The sequence below is a fragment of the Apium graveolens genome, unplaced genomic scaffold (assembly GCF_009905375.1).
Source record: "Apium graveolens cultivar Ventura unplaced genomic scaffold, ASM990537v1 ctg6512, whole genome shotgun sequence".
Lineage (NCBI taxonomy): Eukaryota > Viridiplantae > Streptophyta > Magnoliopsida > Apiales > Apiaceae > Apium > Apium graveolens.
Genome location: NW_027419550.1, coordinates 8,203 through 20,807, shown reverse-complemented (window position 1 = coordinate 20,807; position 12,605 = coordinate 8,203). Strand labels below are relative to the sequence as shown.

Genomic DNA, 12,605 nt, shown 5'->3' with positions numbered 1-12,605 from the left:
TTCTAAATGGTTTTAGCTGTAATACTTGGTCATAGGTGTTGATGCTGTTGTTTTGTACAGTCCTCGAATTTTTGAGAAGGCTGGGATAAAGAGAGATGACCACAAGCTACTCGCCACCATAGGTATTGGAATCTGCAAACTATTTTTGCTCTGATATCAACATTTTTGCTAGAAAAAGTCGGACGGTCGCCCACTGATGCTTCTCGGTATGGGGGCCATGGTAGTTGCTCTACTCGTACTCTCAGGCTCATTATTTGTTATTAATCACTCGCATCAAAAAATTCTGGGTTGTAGGCTGGAGAAGCAAGAAGAGGACAAAAAATTGATTCAGAATTCTAGGTTTGTATCTTCTGCTCAATTTTTGTGTTTACTGCTCCTTCCATTACAAATTATCAGGAATGCTTGCTTAGTTGCGCTTAAATTGGTAGTTTTCTGTTTAGAGCTTTTTTCTTTGGCCTTGCTATTAAACACTGTATACATAAGAAGAGCATTATTTGGCAAATACATATGAAGGATTTAATTTCGTTTCATATACAAATTTTGATTGCATGACAATGATACTCTGATGTCGGAAAATCTGCAACTTCTTATTGCTGTCACGAGCCATAAGACCAACGCCATTCTACGCAGACTCCTCAAACAAAGCCATTCTTGAACTAATAGAATAAGGGTTAACTTGATATTAAACAAAGAAAAAATTTATCTTTGATCCAATATTAAAGGATTAAGAAGCTACAGTATGGATCCTCTTAGTCATGTATGCCGCAAATCAAATATGTAAATTTATAAAATTTTGAGATAATACAAATAAAAGATTTTTAAGAGTTTAGGCATAAATAAGAAGAAATATTAAATATACTAAAGATTGTGTCATGAAATATCTTGATCCAAGCTGCAAGTTTCCAAATTCCTTTAATCTCATGTTCCATTATTTCCACATGTGTATACAAAATCAGAAAGAGGGTCATTTGGACCACAGTTTGAATTACGTGATGACAAGGTAATAAGCAATTGAATATGAACAAACCAACATGAAACATAATTGCAGACCTTCTGTAGGAGGCAAGTTGACATTGAAAAAAGCTTTACTAAACCTGCTATCAGTGATGCTCCATGTTCCTGGATGATCCACTTACAATTAAGTTATCTTGGCACAGGAATTTTTTGGCTGCCGGAAAAGTTTAAAGCAATATAGTGCATTAAAAGAAAATGAAAACCATTTTCATATAGGATATATGTTGGTTTCGGACTCTTTGCTTTCTCTCTCCCAAACTCGATCAGATTCAAATCAAGTTGTAGAGCGAAGGAAAAAAACAATGGAAATGCCCTCCGTTTTAAACACAATTGATTTTATCGTGCAAATTTTATGTATAATTACTTTAAAATTATTTTCAATGAATTAATGTATGTGTATACCTGTACAGTTTTTGATGCATCTGTTTTGAGGGTATGCAGGCCGTTGCAGTTCTTAGGAAATGGGCAGGCAGCCCTTGGAATTCCCAGGAAGTGGCCAGGTACCATAGCCATGGTATCATTATACTTACTTTCAGTGTTTATTTTATCTTTAAGTTTACATATTAATCCTGTGGGGGTTTAGGTTATATTGAAGGAAAAAAACAATGGAAATGCCCTCCGTTTCAAACACAATTGATTTTATCGTGCAAATTTTATGTATAATTACTTTAAAATTCTTTTCAATGAATTAATGTATGTGTATGTGTACAATTTTTTATGCATATATTTTGAGGGTATGCAGGTCCTTGCAGTTCTTAGGAAATGGGCAGGCAGCCCTTGGAATTCTCAGGAAGTGGCCAGGTACCATAGCCATGGTATCATTATGCTTACTTTCAGTGTTTATTTTATCTTTAAGTTTACATATTAATCCTGTGGGGGTTTAGGTTTATATTGAGCTCCATATAAATTGGGTTTTGCGGATTATCCATCTTATGGAAGTTTATGTTGAGCTCTCATACTCTCTTTGGACCTTAAATATATAATCACTTTCTTCCGAGCTTTGTTTGTTCATTATAAGATGCATGACATAATTAATTATCTTTAATTTGTACGTCTTTGTTCTTCTCTGTTTTAGATATTTTCTGATTTATGTAGGATGCCTATGAACATCTCTTTTTAGTTAAGTATTCAGGCCGCTAATTGTGACCACAATGCGTATGCATAAAGGCATGCTATTGAATTCAACAGCCACATTAATGTTTATTCATTCACATTTTTCCAGGCTTCCTATCAGATCCCTCAGATTTGGTGGTGTTGTATTGTAAAAACAGACGAAATTAAAGGAAAAAGCAAAGAACTAAATTGAAATATCCTATGCGTTTATATGAAAGTAGCGACCAATGGTTGTGTGCTCGACTTGGCTCTGCAGCTGTAACGAAATCTATGAAGGAGGATCTTAGGCATCTGATATGGCAGCCTCCCAGGTAACTATATATTTCCTTGAATCTCTGATCGATTTAAAATTGATTGTTTAAAGCATAAATCATATATTTAGCTCTATTATCTCTCTTCCAAATAATATGTGTGGATTTTAGGCAAAAAAAATTTTGATTCAAAACTTCAGGTTGCTCAAAGTTCCCTTACATGAAAATATTAATACCTTTAAATTTACTGCACATGGATGTGACCTTCTGAATCTGTGCAGTGCATAGGTCAACAAGTACAACCCAAAAGAGGTCGTGGCTATGTTTTTTTCCTGTAAATTGATATAAATACTTCTGTACTTTCATGTGGCTTCATATTTGTTTTAACAGAGAAACGTTTGACAATATGTGTCTACATATAAAAAAGGAAGTTATAATAGGCTGTCGTGAGATCTTAAATTTAGCCCAATTGTGTATCTAAATTCTTTTAGGCGTAATTATAAACAATTTTTGCTTTTTATTTTCCCTTTATACTATTTCTTTAGGTTTAAATGTGCTTTGCTGAACTGCTTAAGTTGTAATTTAGGTGCAATATTTGGTAATATTCCACCAATAGTGGTGTCATTATTATTAAACTTATTTTGGATGTTATTTGTCGTATAAGGTTTACAATACTGGATCCATACCATTAACGGGTGAGTAGCTTTTTGAGTATCATGTGGAGGTGCACCTATCTGTCATGCCATCCATTCTGAATTTGATGGTTTTCTCCGTTTATGTGTTCTAGCTTGCTGATATGTTAGCACAGGCTACATACTATATTTTCCCTTTTTTCATCTCTTTTCATGTAATTAAAAGCTTTGTCCGAGGGTAGGTCTAGTGAGTTTTTGGTGTGGTGGTTGGGGGTTTCGATGCTGGGTTGTAGTAGATCAGAGTTTTGGGTGGTTTTGGGACATGGGGAGTGCCCGAGGTGTGGATTCTGTCTGGAGGGGGTTTTATTTTGCAGGTTTTTAGGTCTGAAGGTTTAGATGGGTTCTGTGTGCTGTTGCAGGTCGTGTAGAGGGTCTGGTTTTTTTCGAATGCTGGAGAGGTTTTGCTTTCATTTGTGTGGAGTTTCGCTTCGAAGTCGTGATGCTGTAGTTTCAAGTGGTGGTGCTGTTGTAACTTCGAGCGAAGTCTGCAGAATAGGGGAGTTGTTCGTGCAAAGTTTCTCGTGGTGTGACTTCTGTCTGGGGTTTTGGCTGGGTTTGTTATTGCTGGAATTTGTTTTTGGGCCCGAGTTGTTTTTCTTGATTTCTTTGGTAGTTGCTCTACTCGTACTCTCAGGCTCATTGTCTGTATTTATCACTCGCATCAGCCGTTCCTTGGGCTGTTATTTTGGCAATAATTTCGGTGTATTGCTTGTGTCAGTGTTTAAGCATTATGCTCAGGATTACAACCCTTGTACCGATATAAAGAAAAGCTTCAACCTACGCAGGCTTCTTGGTGATATGCCTAGCATTGAAACTCTTAAGGGCAATATCATCAGCCTCTGGAAAAGTTTAACAAATTAGATTTCTTTCCTTTTCTTAAATTAAAATATGTCTCTTGTGTTTTAATTTAATAATGTACATACATAGTTTTTGGATCCAGGTTTAACTTTTCACAATTATCTAACCTCAACAATGGAGAACTTGAAGACACTGAAATTATGTAGTGTTGCATTTAATGACGTGTATGTGATTTCAAATGCTCTGTGCTTGCTCAGAAGTATGCCCATGTTGGAATGACTTGAGATAAAAGTGGTGAGTTAGTACTAAATTGTGTATTAATTGTTAAAATATTGCTGAAACTTAGATGAGGCACCAACTGATAATTTGTTCTTGATTTCAACTCACGATGCAATGTATATGTTACACTCTTGTAATGCAGGGTTGTGACATGAACTGTGGGAGAAACGTAGAGTTAACAGCTGGACAATATTTGGAATCACCAGATTGTGAGCATGTAACTCTAAACCAACTCCAAAATGTGAGCATACATAAAATTTTGGGTTCGCCCCTTTCGAGGGGCGAGCTCCTTTTATTAAAGCTTTGTGAATAGAAATTCAAATCTATGAGGTCAATGCACCTTAAATTACGTACAAAAGAGACAAATAAATTGGGACGGAGGGAGTATCTTGGAGGAGTTGATCTGGCCTCTATGAATTCTATGAATTGATAATAGAAAGTGAAGGTGACAGGACAAATATTCATGCAACTTAATTCCTGAAGGATAAATAACATGACCAGGAATTGGTCTTTGAGACATGAGACCTATTTCTTAAAACAGGTACTATCAGTCAGAAGTATGTTCAGCAATTGAGCATTTCCCAAGTGCACTGTCTATTTGCATTCACTCGCTAGTCTTTCACCTCTATTGTTAATAACTCTCACAAACTGCAGTCAGATATTCTTTTTGTAATAAATTTTTGGATGATAAAACTACTAATCAAACTGAGCTTTGGACAAGCCAATTCACGATGCTATGTCAAATACAGAAGCAAGGAAGTATATAAACCGTGTTTGGCCCGATGTTCTGACAAATTGTGGACTTATTGCATTTGATCAGGACGGATCGATTGTTAGAATGAAAAAAGACCCTGAACTTGGAGAAAATATGGTATTTCCGTTTTATCAGGATGGAGATATGGAAAACGAGGTCTCGCTGCATGTGAGAGAGTACATTAACATTAAATGTAAATTAGAATGTGTAAATAAAGGGCCAGACCCAGAAGACTGCTACATGACATAATGATAATGAAAGTAATTCTGGATTCTGGTTTTTGTATATGTACTGTGTACAATGATGATGAAAGTAATTCTGGATTCTGGTTTTTGTATATGCGTTTATATGAAAGTAGCGACCAATGGTTGTGTGCTTGACTTGGCTCTGCAGCTGTAACGAAATCTATGAAGGAGGATCTTGGGCATCTGATATGGCAGCCTCCCAGGTAACTATATTTTCTTTGAATCTGTTTTTGGGCCCGAGTTGTTTTTCTTGATTTCTTTGTGGTTTCTCGCTTCGAGCTGAGCTGCTGTAGTTTTAAGTTGCGGTTTTCGGAGGTTTCTGAGCAATTTGAAAGCCGTAGGTATTGTTTAGTGCTGCTTTGGGGTCTGCAGAATCAGGGTCTGTTTCTCTGGTTTTGTGTGTGTATCTGTTGAAGCTATGCAGATGGGTCTGCAGGTTGCTTTGTGTTTTTGGGGGGTGGTTCGATCCTGGGGTTTCAATTTGCTGCAGATTTTTGAATATTTTCGATACTGGGGGGTGGTTCGATCATGTGGAGGTGCACCTATCTGTCATGCCATCCATTCTGAATTTGATGGTTTTCTCCGTTTATGTGTTCTAGCTTGCTGATATGTTAGCACAGGCTACATACTATATTTTCCCTTTTTTCATCTCTTTTCATGTAATTAAAAGCTTTGTCCGAGGGGTAGGTCTAGTGAGTTTTTGGTGTTGTGGTTGGGGGTTTCGATGCTGGGTTGTAGTAGATCAGAGTTTTGGGTGGTTTTGGGACATGGGGAGTGCCCGAGGTGTGGATTCTGTCTGGAGTGGGGGTTTTATTTTGCAGGTTTTTAGGTCTGAAGGTTTAGATGGGTTCTGTAGTGCTGTTGCAGGTCGTGTAGAGGGTCTGGTTTTTTCGAATGCTGGAGGGGTTTTGCTCGTTTTCAGTGTGGAGTTTCACTTCGAAGTCGTGATGCTGTAGTTTCAAGTGGTGGTGCTGTTGTAACTTCGAGCGAAGTCTGCAGAATAGGGGAGTTGTTCGTGCAAAGTTTCTCGTGGTGTGACTTCTGTCTGGGGTTTTGGCTGGGTTTTGTTATTGCTGGAATTTGTTTTTGGGCCCGAGTTGTTTTTCTTGATTTCTTTGGTAGTTGCTCTACTCGTACTCTCAGGCTCATTGTCTGTTATTTATCACTCGCATCAGACCGTTCCTTGGGCTATTATTTTGGCAATAATTTCGGTGTATTGCTTGGTGTCAGTGTTTAAGCATTATGCTCAGGATTACAACCCTTGTACCGATATAAAGAAAAGCTTCAACCTACGCAGGCTTCTTGGTGATATGCCTAGCATTGAAACTCTTAAGGGCAATATCATCAGCCTCTGGGTAAAAGTTTAACAAATTAGATTTCTTTCCTTTTCTTAAATTAAAATATGTCTCGTGTTTCAATTTAATAATGTACATACATAGTTTTTGGATCCAGGTTTAACTTTTCACAATTATCTAACCTCAATGGAGAACTTGAAGACACTGAAATTATGTAGTGTTGCATTTAATGACGTGTATGTGATTTCAAATGCTCTGTGCTTGCTCAGAAGTACGCCCATGTTGGAATGACTTGGGATAAAAGTGGTGAGTGCTAGTACTAAATTGTGTATTAATTGTTAAAATATTGCTGAAACTTAGATGAGGCACCAACTGATAATTTGTTCTTGATTTCAACTCATGATGCAATGTATATGTTACACTCTTGTAATGCAGGGTTGTGACATGAACTGTGGGAGAAACGCAGAGTTAACAGCTGGACAATATTTGGAATCACCAGATTGTGAGCATGTAACTCTAAACCAACTCCAAAATGTGAGCTCCTTTTATTAAAGCTTTGTGAATAGAAATTCAAATCTATGAGGTCAATGCACCTTAAATTACGTACAAAAGAGACAAATAAATTGGGACGGAGGGAGTATCTTGGAGGAGACAAAAACAAAATTGAAGAAAATTTTAACTGGACTTGGCCCTCAAGCTATCTGAGTATTCTGGTTAACTAATAGACCTTCACCTGTAATCTAATAAGCTGCAGAGACTTAGCCAATAGAAGATACTTCAGCCTTGGATTGGCCTTGAATCAATTTTCAGAAACCAAGTACTTGTATACTCGTTTGCTGTGACTCGACTCGATCTAGCATACGAGTCTAGTTCCAACAAAATTATGGTTCTCGTAGTTGTACGAGTCCAGCTCGAGTCTGTACTGAACTCGGCTAAAACAAGATTAAACAGAAACTTAATTCTACTGAATCTCACCGTCGTTTGTACAAAACCGTAAAGTAATATCATTACTAATTACCACACCTGATTATCCCTAATCGTATACAACAATGAAGAAACAAGTTGTCGATTACTGTACTGTGGCTCCGAGCTAGGCAGCAAATGCATGAAGAAGTGGAATATCACAGTGTACAAATACCTTACTAATGGTATGCTTTTGTCGTAAACTTAATAAGGGCCAAGTGCAAGTCTCAAGTGTAACCCCTAGCATTTCGTAGCTTCACATTTTATACCATGTCTGCATGATTGCTCTTGTTCCGGCTGCTAGTCTCTACAATGTTGCCCTTATCCTTCTTCTGGCCTCGTCCAAGGAAAAATCTACCTCCACGCTTAGGTTTTACATGTGTTCCATCTTGATCTGCTTCTTGACCAGTTTCAATTACATCCAAATACAGCACCTTCACTAGATTCCTAAAACGACGCCTAAATGTTGGCATTCTTGACATAAAACCAATAATACCCTGCAGTCTGTCACAAAACGATCATGATTCATAAATCTTTAGGATCCGCTCGACATGTTATTAACACTAAAGAACTAACTATAACCACTTGCAACATATTAAATATATATAGTCTAATGAATTTTTCAAGATAGCACACATAATTTAAACAATTAGTAAATTTAAATTAGTTAACCTTAGAACTAGTAACCCTAAAATGTATAACTTTGGAGAGGTATATGTTTTATTTTGTCCGAAATGTGTCTATTAGTGTTCTGCAACATCTTTCATTGGTTTAGAAAATCCCAAAACGGTATTTTCAATTTTTATGTTTACTTGTATCTTAAAAATAACAGAACAAAACACAAGAATAGACCTGATAATCTGCAACCACACTGACTATTACAAGAGCGTCGGATGTCGTAATTAGTAACTTTCAATTTGTTTGGTTTGTTCAAAAAGAAATAAGGAGGATAACATATATGGCATAATGAAACATAATTTTGTACAAAATTTTACCTCCTAATTATTGCTTGCAGTTGCGCTCTTCTTACAGTATCAGATGATGGAAAGTCGGAGTCATCCCAGTCTTCAGTGTTCTCATTTTTGTACCCCATGACAAGCTTTTTAAGGCAGATTTCTTCATTTTCTTCTAACTTCATTCCCTTGATCTGCTCCTTCATGATCAATAAAGGCCCGACAAACCACTCAAACATCTTATCCCTAGGCCAATTAGTCGCTGTCAGCTGAATGTCATCAGCTGAAAATTAATACAAGTATAACTACATCTAAAGATTACGTAACAGAGATATCAAAGATAAAGAGTTTAGGAAGACATACAAATCAACAAACCAGGCGACTCTGACTTTGCAGACGCAAGCAAACACTGCAAAATGGTCCAGGCAGGTAATTTGATCTCTAATTTTTTACAATTTCCCTTCAGTATGCACTCCGCAATATCTTTGACATCTAGCAAACCATCACGTAGTAGTATCCTACCATTCACTTCACAGGACTTGAACAACCAATCCCATACCTGTTATATTCTACTGTGAATTTACTTTACAGATTTTGACATTAAATTTACAGGATTTCACTAACCTGCACAACTGTGTACTGTTGAATAGCCCACTTCAGTGTTTTTGATCTCTGAGAAGCCAGTTTTGTACCTTGTAAACATTCCCTCTCTTTTGTCTTAACACTTTCGTTTTCAATGGACTTCATTCTTTCAATGCTATTAGGAGGGTCCATGTTTCTACGATATTTTGGCCTAGCTGCCATAAGACTTATAGAATCAAATTATATAATCAACAACATTTCTATAACTATCTTTTGTCTAATAAGTAATCGTTTTCATTGTTAATGGGAAACTTTATATAAGATATCCCTAATCCTACTGAGAAGAGAGGGTGGAGAAAATAAAGTCATTGTGCAGGAAAAAAAAATTATGTACGCTACCTCGGAAAACAGGATCCTTCCCTGAGATAAAGCATGTCATTTGTATATTCAAAACAATGAAATCACAGCTATTAGAAATGCCAGCCCCATCTGAAAGGAGTCTTCCTGAGAATACATGAACCTCGTGTAAGCTAAATCTTCACACAATAATGATAAACACAAGTACAATCTTATAGTAGAAGATCATAAACTACTAGGTCTGCAATTTAAATCCAATAGACCTGCTGAACAATAACCCCACTATAGAGCCCCAGGAAGAAGCTGGAGAAAAAAGCACCAATTAACGCTCCCACTACAGCTAAAGGCCATAGGATGATTGCAAGCGCTGCAAATGGAACACATACTGTCTCTAAAAATGGCCCTTCTCTTCCAACTAGGTCTTCAAATAGTCTTTTCCATCCTCTGTACAACATATATGGGGATTTCCAAAGAGCAATAGCTGTAATTAAGGGCACATCCACCGGCACTGCCAGAACCATAACAAGCAAGCACTGTGGGAGCTTCAACAACCTGTATCCGCAGAATGTGTCAACTACGCATTTTTATAACTTCTTGTTCCGAGTATATTCCACATCAGACATATTAAATACAGTTGGCATTAAAGGAAAGCAAAACAGTCAAATTTTATGCTGTTCAACTCTAATCTACTCTCATCAACCTATTTAAAAAATTAACCAGTGTTTTTATGGAATGAGTGTGAATGCTTTGTTTGATCTACAATTCAGTAAAGTAGATTGAAATACAAGACTAAAGTTAATTGATGCAGATATCACTTACTTTACGTCAACGGGATTCTCATCGGCAGGTATTTCCTCGATCAGTTCATCCATAAAAGAAAAGTAGGAGTGAAAGCAAAAATCTGTGAGATCTCGTACGACAGTGCAGCTTCCCCCAATTGTGGGAATGACACCATCCTGACAATAAGCATTAGCTAAAGGAATTAGCACAAGACATTTAACAAGATACTACTACATTATTCAGAGCCGAGAAATATTTATTAAATAATGTATTGGATTCAGAAACTAGTTTATAAACCAACTCTTATTGATCATGATGAAGACTAGATATTTGATTAAGACGGGAGATCTTCCAATAACCCTAATGGAGACCTCGCGGCTTGCCATAGATATATAGCGTTAAATGAGAGTGCAAGATCTTTGAGATAATAATCAGTCCAAACATTGTACAATATTGGTGCAAACTGTGGTATTTGAATTTTAGCTGAACGCATAAGTTTGACCGCAAATTACCGGAGTTCAACCAGTTTACTTCACATTTCCAGGAAATTACAAGGTATATATGCTAACAATTTGAGAACGTGTACATAAATGTAGTGAAAGTAAAGACTCACAATAAAACAATGTAGCGTTTTCTCTGTAGTGTTACGTCCTATGAACTCAAAAGTTGCAATTAAGGGTGCAAAGAACCCATAAGCAATTCCTCCGAGGATGCTTGCTACAATCACAATAGTCGGCCATAGGACTAAAGGCAGCGGTAGACAAAGCACTAAGAGAATCTTAAGAACCCATCCAAGCCTCTTCGTTCTGAATTTAGAGAAAATGTAAGAGCTAAATACGTACATGAACAAGTACTTACAGGCACCTATTATTCATGTTTCATAAATTCGGAGTGTATGCAATAAACTTGAACATAGCATTGGAAGAGAGTCCTACTTTATAACACAGTAGTAAGTCCATATGCAATGTGCAGGCCAAAGACCAATCACCACAGCTGAATCTCCAATAGTAATGATTCCTGCTGCAATCGGGCATATAATTGCCCCTTTTCAAAACACAAAAAAAAATTTGAATTCAGATTGCTTTTGCACATCACTTTGTTTACAGACGCCGTACCATGCACAAAACTCGTAAGGGTTAGTAGATGTAAAACTAAAGAGCAAAAACTAACAAGCTGTACAATTACAATAGCATAATGCAAATTTTCACCAAATGAGACAAAGTAGTACAATTACAAACATATTGAAGTTTTATTCCTTAAGTTGTTCCATAATCACCATTCTATAGTCCTAGTCTCCTATATATAGTAAAGGTTTATACTACCATTTCAATGTTTTCCTCGAATGAACGAATTTAGGTGCTTGGGGATGAATAGTGCCATCTTGTGATGAATGCACATTATTTCATTGTTTTCCTCGAATGATCGAATTTAAGTGCCTGCGGATGAATTGTGCCATCTTGTGATGAATACACATTATTTCAACGTTTTCCTCGAATGATCGAATTTAAGTGCTTGGGGATGAATTGTGCCATCTTGTGATGAATACACATACAAACTAAAATTTAATTACTGTAATCTGAAAATTAATTCTCATTCCTGATTTTTTCATAATTCTTCATTTCAATTATTCTACCATACAGATCAGAGTAGGAATAAACCAAAAGTTACATACATAACTAACTTGGTAGGGGCTAAATATCAATTAAATCCAAGTACACATATGCAGGGGCGGATCCAGAAATATATTTTTAGGGGACACCGAGCAAATTTTAAAAAAACACTCCTATGATTTTGAATTTTACGAGGGCATTTTCATATATTTTCAAAAAATTTAATAATGAAAAAACATAAAATTTGATTTTAGAGGAAACACGTGTCCTCGGTGCCCCTTTCTAGATCTGCCCCTGCTCACATATGCATATAAACTATTGGCAGAACCAAGATTCCGAAATGCAAAATGAATTATCGCTAATTTGGACTAAGTCGAGATTTCAGTCTAGGTTAGCCCCTGGTTCCGTCCTCAGACATATCTATGTATTATGATATGCATGTAAATGTAAGAGAATACCTTTAAGAAGACCAAGGAGGAAGAGAAGGAAGAAGAAGGGAAGAAAGGTGATAAAGCTCCACAAGGTATTGAAAAATCCAGCAGGAACATCCATTGCTAGTTCCCAAGCTTATTAACTAGCTAACTAGAAAATCTGTTGTGTTTTTACTAGGTTATAAATGAACAAGACAGAGAGAGAATAAAACACATGCTAATTTTTCACTGTCATTCCTGGTTTATGTTACAGGAAAATTATAGCTAGGCGGTAAATACAAGCTATCTTTCGTGTCCACGATAAATATACTAGAATATCGAGTAGGCAGAAATTCGAATTTGATTACCGATACCCATTGTTATGAAAATTGGAAATCGGTATTATTTAGTAGAATAATTTTTTGATAATTAATCGGATAGTCGGTAGTTAATCAGATTAATTAATTGGAACCTTATTTACTAAAATTTTATTAAGTTAAATATATTAA

The 12,605-nt window shown here is 36.5% G+C and overlaps 2 long non-coding RNA genes and 1 pseudogene across 2 annotated transcripts; 2 read left to right on the top strand and 1 right to left on the bottom strand.

Annotated features, from left to right (window-relative positions):
• The first annotated feature begins 222 nt into the window (after positions 1 to 222).
• On the top strand, positions 223 to 3,241 carry LOC141703331 (uncharacterized). The gene is made up of 5 exons (XR_012567503.1): positions 223 to 339; positions 1,456 to 1,514; positions 1,757 to 1,815; positions 2,237 to 2,438; positions 3,043 to 3,241. It is a non-coding gene; the product is annotated as an uncharacterized LOC141703331 (long non-coding RNA).
• A 2,796-nt stretch (positions 3,242 to 6,037) lies between these two features.
• On the top strand, positions 6,038 to 6,981 carry LOC141703333 (uncharacterized). The gene is made up of 3 exons (XR_012567504.1): positions 6,038 to 6,501; positions 6,586 to 6,747; positions 6,877 to 6,981. It is a non-coding gene; the product is annotated as an uncharacterized LOC141703333 (long non-coding RNA).
• A 2-nt stretch (positions 6,982 to 6,983) lies between these two features.
• Positions 6,984 to 12,345, bottom strand: LOC141703332 (putative membrane protein At3g27390; annotated as a pseudogene).
• Positions 12,346 to 12,605: the final 260 nt, after the last annotated feature.